General features: G+C 43.1%; 1 long non-coding RNA gene across 1 annotated transcript in view; it reads left to right on the top strand.

Annotated features, from left to right (window-relative positions):
- Positions 1 to 777: 777 nt before the first annotated feature.
- LOC144251697 (uncharacterized) overlaps positions 778 to 19,989 on the top strand; it is a 38,514-nt gene continuing 19,302 nt past the window's right edge. The window contains exons 1-4 of the long non-coding RNA XR_013342733.1: positions 778 to 849; positions 6,201 to 6,351; positions 11,703 to 11,853; positions 17,204 to 17,354. This is a non-coding gene — a long non-coding RNA (uncharacterized LOC144251697). The remainder of the gene's footprint in view (positions 850 to 6,200; positions 6,352 to 11,702; positions 11,854 to 17,203; positions 17,355 to 19,989) is intronic.

The raw sequence follows: 19,989 nt of genomic DNA, 5'->3' as shown, positions 1-19,989 counted from the left end.
CACTGTTGACCTACAAAGAGAGAATTCAGCACTTCTGCCTCATGTTCATTGGAAAATCAGAAACCATGTCCTCCAGGACACATAGATGCAGACCCAGCTTTGATGGTCTCACTACAAAGGCAGCTAAAGCTCCTGACAACAACATAGATTTCAAGTGCCCAACCTCAGAGGCAGTTTCTCAGGAAGTCTTTAGGCCAGCAGAGCTCCATGTTTGTGGAGTGTTTACCCTGTCCCTTACTTATGGAAACTCCTCTACCACCTCCCAGGTTGTGAACTCCTGAGCATTTTCCATTCCACATATGTATTCACAGATTTTCTAACTCTTCCCCTCGAGTTGCTTCTTACTTGGGGCGAAGGTCATGTCAAGGCATTGTTCTGGATGAGAGTGGGAAGATTTTTTGTAGCACGTATTTGCATACACATTGGATTCATTTCCTATTTTCCTTTTGAAATACTGATTCCCTGACACTAACCCATACCCTACTAGACTCTGACTATGAATCCTAATATGATGGAGAAAAATAACCCAAACAGAATAGAAATACAAGCAGTTCAGAGGAGGCATGGTGTATAGTTGCACTTGCCTTTTGCATTATAAAGGGTAGGTGTTATAAATCTAGTCCAACTGAATAGAAATAGTTCTCCGTGTGTTTTTCAAGTTAACAAATATGTGAATTCCTGTCTCCCTTTCTCCGTAGCCTATTCAGCACATGTATTTTTACATGCACATATAGAATCCTACCTGGTATCCCACGTATATTCTTGTGAGGTGGCTGACTTGGCAGATACAAATTGTGAGAAGAGATCACTCCTCCCAAACGCTGTTGGAACTGAAAACTCAACCTATGGGTGAGCTTCCTACGTGAACAACATGATTCAAAAATCCATGTTCAGTAAAATAAATGTTTTGGGATCTGTGGATGATATATATTTCATGATGAATTTGGATTGGCATATATATTTCCAATTTTTCATGTCTGTGTGTGTTTTGTGTGTGTGTGTGTGTGTGTATATACACACACACAAACTCTCCAGATTTTTCAAAATATGAAATATATGTGTCTTATTATACATTCCCTAAATTCATTCATGTTCATATATGTGGATTTATAATCAACTTTTCACAAGATTATTCTCAGAAATATTTATCCACCTGAAATACATATTTTTTTTCCTAGTACTGAAAACTAACTTCAGTGGATGGTGCATAGAAATCCTAATCTTTCTACAGTAACTGACCCAGTTTCACATCAATGCAAGTAGATTCCTATGGGACATGTTGTGTATTTTGACGTTCATTTTTATTCAACACTGGTCCCTTACTATTTCTTCAGCTGATGCACATCATAGGATATATATTTCATCCTCAAGTTTAAAAATTTCTAGGCATTTGGTTCACTTTCAATCACTTCCTGCTTCAGAACACATGCATTCCTCCATGTTTCTTGACTGGTTTGTTCATGAGACTTCTTTCCAAACACATGATTTTCCATTTCCATAATCACTTTTGAAGCAAAAGTCACACACCCTTCATGGTAAACCATAACCCTGATATTGCCATGAGATGTATAACTGGTAGGAATGAATGATTGTGTATCAATATAAGATTTCCTATATAGTTTCAGATATCAACTCAATCCATTATTTAAATTGGAAGCAGTTATATTATTTATTCACAGTATGGTCTATTCATGCATTATCTCTATATTCATAAACCCAGGGTACACCTATTTGTACCCCCAAATACTACTTAATACGTCTTCAACATATTGCTCCCAGCAATGGTGGAAGAAATACTCATGTCACCTGATCTACATATACATGTTATCACTGTGATATTCTGGACACAAAATGCAAAGGTCACACTTATGATTGTAGCAAAGCCTGATTGGAAAGTGAGCATGGATTACTACAAACTTCCTTCTCCAGGTTGCCTAATGCTCTCCAATGTCAATCCTATTGGTGACTACACATTTGTTTCTTCTTAAGATTACATATTCAACCTCAACCCTGTTGAATATGTCTAATCCTATCACTCACTTGATACTTTGCCTGATTTCCTAATGTCTCTATTGATATCTGCTTTCCTACATATTTTTCCCCAGTTCATCATTGTGACTGACTCTTCACATATGCTGACATTTACATTCACTCTCTGACCGACACCCTATTGGTAAAGAACTTTTGGTCCAAATTTTATACTCACTCTTCTTCCTAAACCTACCGACTAGCTTCCTAATCTTACCTACTATCCCTTTTTGACTGGATGTTCTCTTCTACATTCAATCATCCAAGGTACAAGGTCCTATGCCATTGTATATCAATTTATCTGAGACATCTGTGCTGAATGTAATTCAAAGCAAAATATCCCAATCAAGGGCCCAATGCCCTTCTGGCCTTCAAATCTTACTTAGATTTCTGTTTTCATACATATATTTCACCGATATATGATTATAAATATCGCAGGTTCCCAATACCATTCTACAACTAGCAGAATGATTCCTAACCCAAATCAAACATGTTCTTAACCCTAACCAGACACTGTTCCCTCAATCGAACTTTACAGAAGAGCAGGGACAGAGTTGGTCTTACAATACAGGAATGGAGGGGATCTTCCACCTGCTGAGAACCTCAAAGGTCCATGCAGAAATGAACCCTGGAGAAGATGTAGGCAGCTGTGAAGGACCTGAGAGAGCAAAAGTCATGTTCCATGGCAAACAACCTGGTCAGGATGAAGGGATGTGTCTGAATGAGCCTCTCTCTTCTTAATGTAGACAAGGTGGACCAAACCAGGCCTGTGTGGAGAGCTGTTCCTTGGTGCCTATGGTTGATATTCCATTCTAACTTGTGAAAGTGTCACAGGAAGCAGGGGCAGCCTCCATCTCCTGGGACCCTTGCAAGCAACTGTTAGGACACAGTGGTTGCCAAGGCAGTGACCTCATTCAGTTCCTGAAGGAAGTGACCTCACCTGACTTCCTTGGTGATGGAACTCTCTGAACTTGGGATCCAGGAAGCCAGGCACCCAGAGGCAGGCCCAGTCCCAGTCCCAGTGGGCTCACTTGTTTGGATTTACCAAGGACAGAGTCAGTCTTCCTTGGTACCTACTGATGTGAGGATGGCCAAATGCCAGGAAAGCTCTGAAGAGGGCCTTGCCTGAGAAAGCAGGTAGTGGCTCACGGCTGGCTCCTGACAACTTCACAGAGTTGGCCAAGGAGGCCAGATCTGAGACAGGACAGGCCATTTCGGGGGAACATAGTATGGCCCAGCAGTCAGACGACACTCCGGGTAGTCACAGACCTACTTCTGGGAAGGAGGTGCCTTTGTGGGTGTGGGGGTGAGTTTGTGGATTTGTCCCATGTTCTGAGAATCGGTAATAAAGGCGGTTTGTTTGTTTGGAGTGGACTGTTTCCAGTAAGTCTTTTGACAAGGTGAGTGTTTCTAAGTTGTGTATCTCACTGTGTCCCTGGTTGTAGACATTAGAAAAGAGAATGCATCAATGGATGTGTCCTGTCTAGTAGAAAGCTTCCCAGTATTCATCCTGCCCAATTTATGAATGGACTGCGGCTTGCCTTATGGATGGGCAACACCTACTATCTTCCTAAGTTCCTGTTTTCTTCCTGAATTCTGGCCACTCTCCAGAATAGGCTCATGGTTTTGTGTCCCACAAAAAATATATGTACCACCTCCAAGCTCTGTGACATGGCCATGTACTGGATAGCTGAAAGGAATGGTGAGCATCTCAGAAAACTCAGATATCAGTGGGACCAGTAAAGTCTCAGTGGAGAAAGCCTGCTTTGGGCCTTTTGCTTACCTATTGTTCTGTTGCCCTGAATGTCAGGAAGGCCTTTGCCTCAGGGCACCCCTTTGTGAAGCCTGAAGAAAACAGTTTTCAAATGGAAATGAATGGGCATCACCTGTGGCTCTTTGCTTCATTGCTTTGCAAAGGGATGTGTCTGAATCAGCCTCTTGGCCCTGTGTGAGGCTGTGGCTTAGATTGTCAGCACCTGATGGATTGAAGAAAGATCCCATGTGTGCATCCAAAGCCAAAGTGGCAAAAAAGCAGTCATTTTGGATGAAGTCTCTCGCCTTCCTCTGTAAGGTTCCTGACTTCCATCAAGAGAGCATAGGGATCCTTTGGGTCAAATGAGTTCTTCAAAGCCCTGCAGAGGCTTGCCCATAGGTGCTTGGGTTTTCTCCTGAGTCCAATTCACACAAAGAATCTATACCCCGCAGTCAGTAGGCCTCAAATTGGAGAAGCAGAGCAGTATTAAAGGCAGGCCTATTTGATCACTCCTGGTGCACAGGAAGGCTGTCCAGGCCACCCTGATATTAGGCAAATGAGGGGCAAGGGCGCTTATTGTGGACACTGTCTTGGGCTGCGCCCCTGATGGAAACCTCCAGCCAGAGGTTATGATGAGTGTGTATATGGAAGAAGATGAGGGCCATGTGGCAGTGTTTTGGTTTGAATTGTGGTCATTTGTGTGGCGGTTGGAAGAGATGACTGGGTCCACCTTGGCGTGAACTCTGGTGTGATTCCCCTTGGAGACTGAGTTCTGGAACTGACCTCAGAGAAGTATTGCCATGAATTGTGTTGAGATGTTAGTAGGCCACGCATGAGAGTCGCCCTTGGAAACTGAGATCTAGGCCCAGGTTGGCTTTCCACAGAGCACTGGGAATCTCAGCCAGGATATCACATGATTTGATTCTTACAGACCTGGCAGCCATCGTTGAGAGTCAAAACACACATGAACCTCACCTTGTAGACCTCAATGGGCCTGGCTTCATGCGACCTTTTGGCCACTCTTTGGGAAGCCTTGTTTGTGAGAGTTCTCCAGAGCTTTCATTGAAAGGAGCTTCCTCACCATTTAATGGTTCCTGAATGAATGGAAACCCACAGTGCCTCCAACTTCATCCTTTAAAAATGGCTAGATAAATACCATGACATTTTTAAGTTCCCATGACCAGGTGGCACTGGAGAACCTTTGGATGTCCTGTTGCTGATCAGGAGTGTACCAGACAGTGCCTTGATTGACTGGGTTTCATGAAAATGGTGTAGAACAGAGATGCCAGTAAGTTGGGGCCTGCTGAGTAGTGGGCCTAGAGAAGTGGTGTGCAGGAGTGTGATAAAACATCTGTGGTAGGGCCATGTGGATCTGACATTGGCTTCCAAAGGCCTTGTGACTGACAAGGTGCAGCCAGCAGACACTTATATGTAAAGGCATCTTGTTATAGGGAGAGGTTTCAGGGCAATGTTCAGAATCAGGTTGCTAGGGTCAAGGGGGCAAGCTCTGTGGGATAGAAGACTGGTTGGTGCATTCTCCTAGGACCCTGATCCACCACACGTGACAGAACTCCCTCCAGCACTGTGTCCCAGTTGAACTCCTTGTATTTCATGAAGCAAATACCAAACTCTCAGTGCAGCAGCAAGAAACACCACAAAAAGTAGAGGAGGACCAAATGGCTTCACAGTCCACACGGGCAGACACTTAGCCTCCAGTGGCCACTGTTGACCTACAAAGAGAGAATTCAGCACTTCTGCCTCATGTTCATTGGAAAATCAGAAACCATGTCCTCCAGGACACATAGATGCAGACCCAGCTTTGATGGTCTCACTACAAAGGCAGCTAAAGCTCCTGACAACAACATAGATTTCAAGTGCCCAACCTCAGAGGCAGTTTCTCAGGAAGTCTTTAGGCCAGCAGAGCTCCATGTTTGTGGAGTGTTTACCCTGTCCCTTACTTATGGAAACTCCTCTACCACCTCCCAGGTTGTGAACTCCTGAGCATTTTCCATTCCACATATGTATTCACAGATTTTCTAACTCTTCCCCTCGAGTTGCTTCTTACTTGGGGCGAAGGTCATGTCAAGGCATTGTTCTGGATGAGAGTGGGAAGATTTTTGTGTAGCACGTATTTGCATACACATTGGATTCATTTCCTATTTTCCTTTTGAAATACTGATTCCCTGACACTAACCCATACCCTACTAGACTCTGACTATGAATCCTAATATGATGGAGAAAAATAACCCAAACAGAATAGAAATACAAGCAGTTCAGAGGAGGCATGGTGTATAGTTGCACTTGCCTTTTGCATTATAAAGGGTAGGTGTTATAAATCTAGTCCAACTGAATAGAAATAGTTCTCCGTGTGTTTTTCAAGTTAACAAATATGTGAATTCCTGTCTCCCTTTCTCCGTAGCCTATTCAGCACATGTATTTTTACATGCACATATAGAATCCTACCTGGTATCCCACGTATATTCTTGTGAGGTGGCTGACTTGGCAGATACAAATTGTGAGAAGAGATCACTCCTCCCAAACGCTGTTGGAACTGAAAACTCAACCTATGGGTGAGCTTCCTACGTGAACAACATGATTCAAAAATCCATGTTCAGTAAAATAAATGTTTTGGGATCTGTGGATGATATATATTTCATGATGAATTTGGATTGGCATATATATTTCCAATTTTTCATGTCTGTGTGTGTTTTGTGTGTGTGTGTGTGTGTGTATATACACACACACAAACTCTCCAGATTTTTCAAAATATGAAATATATGTGTCTTATTATACATTCCCTAAATTCATTCATGTTCATATATGTGGATTTATAATCAACTTTTCACAAGATTATTCTCAGAAATATTTATCCACCTGAAATACATATTTTTTTTCCTAGTACTGAAAACTAACTTCAGTGGATGGTGCATAGAAATCCTAATCTTTCTACAGTAACTGACCCAGTTTCACATCAATGCAAGTAGATTCCTATGGGACATGTTGTGTATTTTGACGTTCATTTTTATTCAACACTGGTCCCTTACTATTTCTTCAGCTGATGCACATCATAGGATATATATTTCATCCTCAAGTTTAAAAATTTCTAGGCATTTGGTTCACTTTCAATCACTTCCTGCTTCAGAACACATGCATTCCTCCATGTTTCTTGACTGGTTTGTTCATGAGACTTCTTTCCAAACACATGATTTTCCATTTCCATAATCACTTTTGAAGCAAAAGTCACACACCCTTCATGGTAAACCATAACCCTGATATTGCCATGAGATGTATAACTGGTAGGAATGAATGATTGTGTATCAATATAAGATTTCCTATATAGTTTCAGATATCAACTCAATCCATTATTTAAATTGGAAGCAGTTATATTATTTATTCACAGTATGGTCTATTCATGCATTATCTCTATATTCATAAACCCAGGGTACACCTATTTGTACCCCCAAATACTACTTAATACGTCTTCAACATATTGCTCCCAGCAATGGTGGAAGAAATACTCATGTCACCTGATCTACATATACATGTTATCACTGTGATATTCTGGACACAAAATGCAAAGGTCACACTTATGATTGTAGCAAAGCCTGATTGGAAAGTGAGCATGGATTACTACAAACTTCCTTCTCCAGGTTGCCTAATGCTCTCCAATGTCAATCCTATTGGTGACTACACATTTGTTTCTTCTTAAGATTACATATTCAACCTCAACCCTGTTGAATATGTCTAATCCTATCACTCACTTGATACTTTGCCTGATTTCCTAATGTCTCTATTGATATCTGCTTTCCTACATATTTTTCCCCAGTTCATCATTGTGACTGACTCTTCACATATGCTGACATTTACATTCACTCTCTGACCGACACCCTATTGGTAAAGAACTTTTGGTCCAAATTTTATACTCACTCTTCTTCCTAAACCTACCGACTAGCTTCCTAATCTTACCTACTATCCCTTTTTGACTGGATGTTCTCTTCTACATTCAATCATCCAAGGTACAAGGTCCTATGCCATTGTATATCAATTTATCTGAGACATCTGTGCTGAATGTAATTCAAAGCAAAATATCCCAATCAAGGGCCCAATGCCCTTCTGGCCTTCAAATCTTACTTAGATTTCTGTTTTCATACATATATTTCACCGATATATGATTATAAATATCCCAGGTTCCCAATACCATTCTACAACTAGCAGAATGATTCCTAACCCAAATCAAACATGTTCTTAACCCTAACCAGACACTGTTCCCTCAATCGAACTTTACAGAAGAGCAGGGACAGAGTTGGTCTTACAATACAGGAATGGAGGGGATCTTCCACCTGCTGAGAACCTCAAAGGTCCATGCAGAAATGAACCCTGGAGAAGATGTAGGCAGCTGTGAAGGACCTGAGAGAGCAAAAGTCATGTTCCATGGCAAACAACCTGGTCAGGATGAAGGGATGTGTCTGAATGAGCCTCTCTCTTCTTAATGTAGACAAGGTGGACCAAACCAGGCCTGTGTGGAGAGCTGTTCCTTGGTGCCTATGGTTGATATTCCATTCTAACTTGTGAAAGTGTCACAGGAAGCAGGGGCAGCCTCCATCTCCTGGGACCCTTGCAAGCAACTGTTAGGACACAGTGGTTGCCAAGGCAGTGACCTCATTCAGTTCCTGAAGGAAGTGACCTCACCTGACTTCCTTGGTGATGGAACTCTCTGAACTTGGGATCCAGGAAGCCAGGCACCCAGAGGCAGGCCCAGTCCCAGTCCCAGTGGGCTCACTTGTTTGGATTTACCAAGGACAGAGTCAGTCTTCCTTGGTACCTACTGATGTGAGGATGGCCAAATGCCAGGAAAGCTCTGAAGAGGGCCTTGCCTGAGAAAGCAGGTAGTGGCTCACGGCTGGCTCCTGACAACTTCACAGAGTTGGCCAAGGAGGCCAGATCTGAGACAGGACAGGCCATTTCGGGGGAACATAGTATGGCCCAGCAGTCAGACGACACTCCGGGTAGTCACAGACCTACTTCTGGGAAGGAGGTGCCTTTGTGGGTGTGGGGGTGAGTTTGTGGATTTGTCCCATGTTCTGAGAATCGGTAATAAAGGCGGTTTGTTTGTTTGGAGTGGACTGTTTCCAGTAAGTCTTTTGACAAGGTGAGTGTTTCTAAGTTGTGTATCTCACTGTGTCCCTGGTTGTAGACATTAGAAAAGAGAATGCATCAATGGATGTGTCCTGTCTAGTAGAAAGCTTCCCAGTATTCATCCTGCCCAATTTATGAATGGACTGCGGCTTGCCTTATGGATGGGCAACACCTACTATCTTCCTAAGTTCCTGTTTTCTTCCTGAATTCTGGCCACTCTCCAGAATAGGCTCATGGTTTTGTGTCCCACAAAAAATATATGTACCACCTCCAAGCTCTGTGACATGGCCATGTACTGGATAGCTGAAAGGAATGGTGAGCATCTCAGAAAACTCAGATATCAGTGGGACCAGTAAAGTCTCAGTGGAGAAAGCCTGCTTTGGGCCTTTTGCTTACCTATTGTTCTGTTGCCCTGAATGTCAGGAAGGCCTTTGCCTCAGGGCACCCCTTTGTGAAGCCTGAAGAAAACAGTTTTCAAATGGAAATGAATGGGCATCACCTGTGGCTCTTTGCTTCATTGCTTTGCAAAGGGATGTGTCTGAATCAGCCTCTTGGCCCTGTGTGAGGCTGTGGCTTAGATTGTCAGCACCTGATGGATTGAAGAAAGATCCCATGTGTGCATCCAAAGCCAAAGTGGCAAAAAAGCAGTCATTTTGGATGAAGTCTCTCGCCTTCCTCTGTAAGGTTCCTGACTTCCATCAAGAGAGCATAGGGATCCTTTGGGTCAAATGAGTTCTTCAAAGCCCTGCAGAGGCTTGCCCATAGGTGCTTGGGTTTTCTCCTGAGTCCAATTCACACAAAGAATCTATACCCCGCAGTCAGTAGGCCTCAAATTGGAGAAGCAGAGCAGTATTAAAGGCAGGCCTATTTGATCACTCCTGGTGCACAGGAAGGCTGTCCAGGCCACCCTGATATTAGGCAAATGAGGGGCAAGGGCGCTTATTGTGGACACTGTCTTGGGCTGCGCCCCTGATGGAAACCTCCAGCCAGAGGTTATGATGAGTGTGTATATGGAAGAAGATGAGGGCCATGTGGCAGTGTTTTGGTTTGAATTGTGGTCATTTGTGTGGCGGTTGGAAGAGATGACTGGGTCCACCTTGGCGTGAACTCTGGTGTGATTCCCCTTGGAGACTGAGTTCTGGAACTGACCTCAGAGAAGTATTGCCATGAATTGTGTTGAGATGTTAGTAGGCCACGCATGAGAGTCGCCCTTGGAAACTGAGATCTAGGCCCAGGTTGGCTTTCCACAGAGCACTGGGAATCTCAGCCAGGATATCACATGATTTGATTCTTACAGACCTGGCAGCCATCGTTGAGAGTCAAAACACACATGAACCTCACCTTGTAGACCTCAATGGGCCTGGCTTCATGCGACCTTTTGGCCACTCTTTGGGAAGCCTTGTTTGTGAGAGTTCTCCAGAGCTTTCATTGAAAGGAGCTTCCTCACCATTTAATGGTTCCTGAATGAATGGAAACCCACAGTGCCTCCAACTTCATCCTTTAAAAATGGCTAGATAAATACCATGACATTTTTAAGTTCCCATGACCAGGTGGCACTGGAGAACCTTTGGATGTCCTGTTGCTGATCAGGAGTGTACCAGACAGTGCCTTGATTGACTGGGTTTCATGAAAATGGTGTAGAACAGAGATGCCAGTAAGTTGGGGCCTGCTGAGTAGTGGGCCTAGAGAAGTGGTGTGCAGGAGTGTGATAAAACATCTGTGGTAGGGCCATGTGGATCTGACATTGGCTTCCAAAGGCCTTGTGACTGACAAGGTGCAGCCAGCAGACACTTATATGTAAAGGCATCTTGTTATAGGGAGAGGTTTCAGGGCAATGTTCAGAATCAGGTTGCTAGGGTCAAGGGGGCAAGCTCTGTGGGATAGAAGACTGGTTGGTGCATTCTCCTAGGACCCTGATCCACCACACGTGACAGAACTCCCTCCAGCACTGTGTCCCAGTTGAACTCCTTGTATTTCATGAAGCAAATACCAAACTCTCAGTGCAGCAGCAAGAAACACCACAAAAAGTAGAGGAGGACCAAATGGCTTCACAGTCCACACGGGCAGACACTTAGCCTCCAGTGGCCACTGTTGACCTACAAAGAGAGAATTCAGCACTTCTGCCTCATGTTCATTGGAAAATCAGAAACCATGTCCTCCAGGACACATAGATGCAGACCCAGCTTTGATGGTCTCACTACAAAGGCAGCTAAAGCTCCTGACAACAACATAGATTTCAAGTGCCCAACCTCAGAGGCAGTTTCTCAGGAAGTCTTTAGGCCAGCAGAGCTCCATGTTTGTGGAGTGTTTACCCTGTCCCTTACTTATGGAAACTCCTCTACCACCTCCCAGGTTGTGAACTCCTGAGCATTTTCCATTCCACATATGTATTCACAGATTTTCTAACTCTTCCCCTCGAGTTGCTTCTTACTTGGGGCGAAGGTCATGTCAAGGCATTGTTCTGGATGAGAGTGGGAAGATTTTTGTGTAGCACGTATTTGCATACACATTGGATTCATTTCCTATTTTCCTTTTGAAATACTGATTCCCTGACACTAACCCATACCCTACTAGACTCTGACTATGAATCCTAATATGATGGAGAAAAATAACCCAAACAGAATAGAAATACAAGCAGTTCAGAGGAGGCATGGTGTATAGTTGCACTTGCCTTTTGCATTATAAAGGGTAGGTGTTATAAATCTAGTCCAACTGAATAGAAATAGTTCTCCGTGTGTTTTTCAAGTTAACAAATATGTGAATTCCTGTCTCCCTTTCTCCGTAGCCTATTCAGCACATGTATTTTTACATGCACATATAGAATCCTACCTGGTATCCCACGTATATTCTTGTGAGGTGGCTGACTTGGCAGATACAAATTGTGAGAAGAGATCACTCCTCCCAAACGCTGTTGGAACTGAAAACTCAACCTATGGGTGAGCTTCCTACGTGAACAACATGATTCAAAAATCCATGTTCAGTAAAATAAATGTTTTGGGATCTGTGGATGATATATATTTCATGATGAATTTGGATTGGCATATATATTTCCAATTTTTCATGTCTGTGTGTGTTTTGTGTGTGTGTGTGTGTGTGTATATACACACACACAAACTCTCCAGATTTTTCAAAATATGAAATATATGTGTCTTATTATACATTCCCTAAATTCATTCATGTTCATATATGTGGATTTATAATCAACTTTTCACAAGATTATTCTCAGAAATATTTATCCACCTGAAATACATATTTTTTTTCCTAGTACTGAAAACTAACTTCAGTGGATGGTGCATAGAAATCCTAATCTTTCTACAGTAACTGACCCAGTTTCACATCAATGCAAGTAGATTCCTATGGGACATGTTGTGTATTTTGACGTTCATTTTTATTCAACACTGGTCCCTTACTATTTCTTCAGCTGATGCACATCATAGGATATATATTTCATCCTCAAGTTTAAAAATTTCTAGGCATTTGGTTCACTTTCAATCACTTCCTGCTTCAGAACACATGCATTCCTCCATGTTTCTTGACTGGTTTGTTCATGAGACTTCTTTCCAAACACATGATTTTCCATTTCCATAATCACTTTTGAAGCAAAAGTCACACACCCTTCATGGTAAACCATAACCCTGATATTGCCATGAGATGTATAACTGGTAGGAATGAATGATTGTGTATCAATATAAGATTTCCTATATAGTTTCAGATATCAACTCAATCCATTATTTAAATTGGAAGCAGTTATATTATTTATTCACAGTATGGTCTATTCATGCATTATCTCTATATTCATAAACCCAGGGTACACCTATTTGTACCCCCAAATACTACTTAATACGTCTTCAACATATTGCTCCCAGCAATGGTGGAAGAAATACTCATGTCACCTGATCTACATATACATGTTATCACTGTGATATTCTGGACACAAAATGCAAAGGTCACACTTATGATTGTAGCAAAGCCTGATTGGAAAGTGAGCATGGATTACTACAAACTTCCTTCTCCAGGTTGCCTAATGCTCTCCAATGTCAATCCTATTGGTGACTACACATTTGTTTCTTCTTAAGATTACATATTCAACCTCAACCCTGTTGAATATGTCTAATCCTATCACTCACTTGATACTTTGCCTGATTTCCTAATGTCTCTATTGATATCTGCTTTCCTACATATTTTTCCCCAGTTCATCATTGTGACTGACTCTTCACATATGCTGACATTTACATTCACTCTCTGACCGACACCCTATTGGTAAAGAACTTTTGGTCCAAATTTTATACTCACTCTTCTTCCTAAACCTACCGACTAGCTTCCTAATCTTACCTACTATCCCTTTTTGACTGGATGTTCTCTTCTACATTCAATCATCCAAGGTACAAGGTCCTATGCCATTGTATATCAATTTATCTGAGACATCTGTGCTGAATGTAATTCAAAGCAAAATATCCCAATCAAGGGCCCAATGCCCTTCTGGCCTTCAAATCTTACTTAGATTTCTGTTTTCATACATATATTTCACCGATATATGATTATAAATATCGCAGGTTCCCAATACCATTCTACAACTAGCAGAATGATTCCTAACCCAAATCAAACATGTTCTTAACCCTAACCAGACACTGTTCCCTCAATCGAACTTTACAGAAGAGCAGGGACAGAGTTGGTCTTACAATACAGGAATGGAGGGGATCTTCCACCTGCTGAGAACCTCAAAGGTCCATGCAGAAATGAACCCTGGAGAAGATGTAGGCAGCTGTGAAGGACCTGAGAGAGCAAAAGTCATGTTCCATGGCAAACAACCTGGTCAGGATGAAGGGATGTGTCTGAATGAGCCTCTCTCTTCTTAATGTAGACAAGGTGGACCAAACCAGGCCTGTGTGGAGAGCTGTTCCTTGGTGCCTATGGTTGATATTCCATTCTAACTTGTGAAAGTGTCACAGGAAGCAGGGGCAGCCTCCATCTCCTGGGACCCTTGCAAGCAACTGTTAGGACACAGTGGTTGCCAAGGCAGTGACCTCATTCAGTTCCTGAAGGAAGTGACCTCACCTGACTTCCTTGGTGATGGAACTCTCTGAACTTGGGATCCAGGAAGCCAGGCACCCAGAGGCAGGCCCAGTCCCAGTCCCAGTGGGCTCACTTGTTTGGATTTACCAAGGACAGAGTCAGTCTTCCTTGGTACCTACTGATGTGAGGATGGCCAAATGCCAGGAAAGCTCTGAAGAGGGCCTTGCCTGAGAAAGCAGGTAGTGGCTCACGGCTGGCTCCTGACAACTTCACAGAGTTGGCCAAGGAGGCCAGATCTGAGACAGGACAGGCCATTTCGGGGGAACATAGTATGGCCCAGCAGTCAGACGACACTCCGGGTAGTCACAGACCTACTTCTGGGAAGGAGGTGCCTTTGTGGGTGTGGGGGTGAGTTTGTGGATTTGTCCCATGTTCTGAGAATCGGTAATAAAGGCGGTTTGTTTGTTTGGAGTGGACTGTTTCCAGTAAGTCTTTTGACAAGGTGAGTGTTTCTAAGTTGTGTATCTCACTGTGTCCCTGGTTGTAGACATTAGAAAAGAGAATGCATCAATGGGTGTGTCCTGTCTAGTAGAAAGCTTCCCAGTATTCATCCTGCCCAATTTATGAATGGACTGCGGCTTGCCTTATGGATGGGCAACACCTACTATCTTCCTAAGTTCCTGTTTTCTTCCTGAATTCTGGCCACTCTCCAGAATAGGCTCATGGTTTTGTGTCCCACAAAAAATATATGTACCACCTCCAAGCTCTGTGACATGGCCATGTACTGGATAGCTGAAAGGAATGGTGAGCATCTCAGAAAACTCAGATATCAGTGGGACCAGTAAAGTCTCAGTGGAGAAAGCCTGCTTTGGGCCTTTTGCTTACCTATTGTTCTGTTGCCCTGAATGTCAGGAAGGCCTTTGCCTCAGGGCACCCCTTTGTGAAGCCTGAAGAAAACAGTTTTCAAATGGAAATGAATGGGCATCACCTGTGGCTCTTTGCTTCATTGCTTTGCAAAGGGATGTGTCTGAATCAGCCTCTTGGCCCTGTGTGAGGCTGTGGCTTAGATTGTCAGCACCTGATGGATTGAAGAAAGATCCCATGTGTGCATCCAAAGCCAAAGTGGCAAAAAAGCAGTCATTTTGGATGAAGTCTCTCACCTTCCTCTGTAAGGTTCCTGACTTCCATCAAGAGAGCATAGGGATCCTTTGGGTCAAATGAGTTCTTCAAAGCCCTGCAGAGGCTTGCCCATAGGTGCTTGGGTTTTCTCCTGAGTCCAATTCACACAAAGAATCTATACCCCGCAGTCAGTAGGCCTCAAATTGGAGAAGCAGAGCAGTATTAAAGGCAGGCCTATTTGATCACTCCTGGTGCACAGGAAGGCTGTCCAGGCCACCCTGATATTAGGCAAATGAGGGGCAAGGGCGCTTATTGTGGACACTGTCTTGGGCTGCGCCCCTGATGGAAACCTCCAGCCAGAGGTTATGATGAGTGTGTATATGGAAGAAGATGAGGGCCATGTGGCAGTGTTTTGGTTTGAATTGTGGTCATTTGTGTGGCGGTTGGAAGAGATGACTGGGTCCACCTTGGCGTGAACTCTGGTGTGATTCCCCTTGGAGACTGAGTTCTGGAACTGACCTCAGAGAAGTATTGCCATGAATTGTGTTGAGATGTTAGTAGGCCACGCATGAGAGTCGCCCTTGGAAACTGAGATCTAGGCCCAGGTTGGCTTTCCACAGAGCACTGGGAATCTCAGCCAGGATATCACATGATTTGATTCTTACAGACCTGGCAGCCATCGTTGAGAGTCAAAACACACATGAACCTCACCTTGTAGACCTCAATGGGCCTGGCTTCATGCGACCTTTTGGCCACTCTTTGGGAAGCCTTGTTTGTGAGAGTTCTCCAGAGCTTTCATTGAAAGGAGCTTCCTCACCATTTAATGGTTCCTGAATGAATGGAAACCCACAGTGCCTCCAACTTCATCCTTTAAAAATGGCTAGATAAATACCATGACATTTTTAAGTTCCCATGACCAGGTGGCACTGGAGAACCTTTGGATGTCCTGTTGCTGATCAGGAGTGTACCAGACAGTGCCTTGATTGACTGGGTTTCATGAAAATGGTGTAGAACAGAGATGCCAGTAAGTTGGGGCCTGCTGAGTAGTGGGCCTAGAGAAGTGGTGTGCAGGAGTGTGATAAAACATCTGTGGTAGGGCCATGTGGATCTGACATTGGCTTCCAAAGGCCTTGTGACTGACAAGGTGCAGCCAGCAGACACTTATATGTAAAGGCATCTTGTTATAGGGAGAGGTTTCAGGGCAATGTTCAGAATCAGGTTGCTAGGGTCAAGGGGGCAAGCTCTGTGGGATAGAAGACTGGTTGGTGCATTCTCCTAGGACCCTGATCCACCACACGTGACAGAACTCCCTCCAGCACTGTGTCCCAGTTGAACTCCTTGTATTTCATGAAGCAAATACCAAACTCTCAGTGCAGCAGCAAGAAACACCACAAAAAGTAGAGGAGGACCAAATGGCTTCACAGTCCACACGGGCAGACACTTAGCCTCCAGTGGCCACTGTTGACCTACAAAGAGAGAATTCAGCACTTCTGCCTCATGTTCATTGGAAAATCAGAAACCATGTCCTCCAGGACACATAGATGCAGACCCAGCTTTGATGGTCTCACTACAAAGGCAGCTAAAGCTCCTGACAACAACATAGATTTCAAGTGCCCAACCTCAGAGGCAGTTTCTCAGGAAGTCTTTAGGCCAGCAGAGCTCCATGTTTGTGGAGTGTTTACCCTGTCCCTTACTTATGGAAACTCCTCTACCACCTCCCAGGTTGTGAACTCCTGAGCATTTTCCATTCCACATATGTATTCACAGATTTTCTAACTCTTCCCCTCGAGTTGCTTCTTACTTGGGGCGAAGGTCATGTCAAGGCATTGTTCTGGATGAGAGTGGGAAGACTTTTTGTAGCACGTATTTGCATACACATTGGATTCATTTCCTATTTTCCTTTTGAAATACTGATTCCCTGACACTAACCCATACCCTACTAGACTCTGACTATGAATCCTAATATGATGGAGAAAAATAACCCAAACAGAATAGAAATACAAGCAGTTCAGAGGAGGCATGGTGTATAGTTGCACTTGCCTTTTGCATTATAAAGGGTAGGTGTTATAAATCTAGTCCAACTGAATAGAAATAGTTCTCCGTGTGTTTTTCAAGTTAACAAATATGTGAATTCCTGTCTCCCTTTCTCCGTAGCCTATTCAGCACATGTATTTTTACATGCACATATAGAATCCTACCTGGTATCCCACGTATATTCTTGTGAGGTGGCTGACTTGGCAGATACAAATTGTGAGAAGAGATCACTCCTCCCAAACGCTGTTGGAACTGAAAACTCAACCTATGGGTGAGCTTCCTACGTGAACAACATGATTCAAAAATCCATGTTCAGTAAAATAAATGTTTTGGGATCTGTGGATGATATATATTTCATGATGAATTTGGATTGGCATATATATTTCCAATTTTTCATGTCTGTGTGTGTTTTGTGTGTGTGTGTGTGTGTGTATATACACACACACAAACTCTCCAGATTTTTCAAAATATGAAATATATGTGTCTTATTATACATTCCCTAAATTCATTCATGTTCATATATGTGGATTTATAATCAACTTTTCACAAGATTATTCTCAGAAATATTTATCCACCTGAAATACATATTTTTTTTCCTAGTACTGAAAACTAACTTCAGTGGATGGTGCATAGAAATCCTAATCTTTCTACAGTAACTGACCCAGTTTCACATCAATGCAAGTAGATTCCTATGGGACATGTTGTGTATTTTGACGTTCATTTTTATTCAACACTGGTCCCTTACTATTTCTTCAGCTGATGCACATCATAGGATATATATTTCATCCTCAAGTTTAAAAATTTCTAGGCATTTGGTTCACTTTCAATCACTTCCTGCTTCAGAACACATGCATTCCTCCATGTTTCTTGACTGGTTTGTTCATGAGACTTCTTTCCAAACACATGATTTTCCATTTCCATAATCACTTTTGAAGCAAAAGTCACACACCCTTCATGGTAAACCATAACCCTGATATTGCCATGAGATGTATAACTGGTAGGAATGAATGATTGTGTATCAATATAAGATTTCCTATATAGTTTCAGATATCAACTCAATCCATTATTTAAATTGGAAGCAGTTATATTATTTATTCACAGTATGGTCTATTCATGCATTATCTCTATATTCATAAACCCAGGGTACACCTATTTGTACCCCCAAATACTACTTAATACGTCTTCAACATATTGCTCCCAGCAATGGTGGAAGAAATACTCATGTCACCTGATCTACATATACATGTTATCACTGTGATATTCTGGACACAAAATGCAAAGGTCACACTTATGATTGTAGCAAAGCCTGATTGGAAAGTGAGCATGGATTACTACAAACTTCCTTCTCCAGGTTGCCTAATGCTCTCCAATGTCAATCCTATTGGTGACTACACATTTGTTTCTTCTTAAGATTACATATTCAACCTCAACCCTGTTGAATATGTCTAATCCTATCACTCACTTGATACTTTGCCTGATTTCCTAATGTCTCTATTGATATCTGCTTTCCTACATATTTTTCCCCAGTTCATCATTGTGACTGACTCTTCACATATGCTGACATTTACATTCACTCTCTGACCGACACCCTATTGGTAAAGAACTTTTGGTCCAAATTTTATACTCACTCTTCTTCCTAAACCTACCGACTAGCTTCCTAATCTTACCTACTATCCCTTTTTGACTGGATGTTCTCTTCTACATTCAATCATCCAAGGTACAAGGTCCTATGCCATTGTATATCAATTTATCTGAGACATCTGTGCTGAATGTAATTCAAAGCAAAATATCCCAATCAAGGGCCCAATGCCCTTCTGGCCTTCAAATCTTACTTAGATTTCTGTTTTCATACATATATTTCACCGATATATGATTATAAATATCGCAGGTTCCCAATACCATTCTACAACTAGCAGAATGATTCCTAACCCAAATCAAACATGTTCTTAACCCTAACCAGACACTGTTCCCTCAATCGAACTTTACAGAAGAGCAGGGACAGAGTTGGTCTTACAATACAGGAATGGAGGGGATCTTCCACCTGCTGAGAACCTCAAAGGTCCATGCAGAAATGAACCCTGGAGAAGATGTAGGCAGCTGTGAAGGACCTGAGAGAGCAAAAGTCATGTTCCATGGCAAACAACCTGGTCAGGATGAAGGGATGTGTCTGAATGAGCCTCTCTCTTCTTAATGTAGACAAGGTGGACCAAACCAGGCCTGTGTGGAGAGCTGTTCCTTGGTGCCTATGGTTGATATTCCATTCTAACTTGTGAAAGTGTCACAGGAAGCAGGGGCAGCCTCCATCTCCTGGGACCCTTGCAAGCAACTGTTAGGACACAGTGGTTGCCAAGGCAGTGACCTCATTCAGTTCCTGAAGGAAGTGACCTCACCTGACTTCCTTGGTGATGGAACTCTCTGAACTTGGGATCCAGGAAGCCAGGCACCCAGAGGCAGGCCCAGTCCCAGTCCCAGTGGGCTCACTTGTTTGGATTTACCAAGGACAGAGTCAGTCTTCCTTGGTACCTACTGATGTGAGGATGGCCAAATGCCAGGAAAGCTCTGAAGAGGGCCTTGCCTGAGAAAGCAGGTAGTGGCTCACGGCTGGCTCCTGACAACTTCACAGAGTTGGCCAAGGAGGCCAGATCTGAGACAGGACAGGCCATTTCGGGGGAACATAGTATGGCCCAGCAGTCAGACGACACTCCGGGTAGTCACAGACCTACTTCTGGGAAGGAGGTGCCTTTGTGGGTGTGGGGGTGAGTTTGTGGATTTGTCCCATGTTCTGAGAATCGGTAATAAAGGCGGTTTGTTTGTTTGGAGTGGACTGTTTCCAGTAAGTCTTTTGACAAGGTGAGTGTTTCTAAGTTGTGTATCTCACTGTGTCCCTGGTTGTAGACATTAGAAAA

This window comes from Urocitellus parryii, unplaced genomic scaffold (assembly GCF_045843805.1).
Source record: "Urocitellus parryii isolate mUroPar1 unplaced genomic scaffold, mUroPar1.hap1 Scaffold_151, whole genome shotgun sequence".
Lineage (NCBI taxonomy): Eukaryota > Metazoa > Chordata > Mammalia > Rodentia > Sciuridae > Urocitellus > Urocitellus parryii.
The sequence above is the reverse complement of the archived record's forward strand: the minus strand, read 5'-3'. Positions and strand labels throughout refer to the sequence as shown.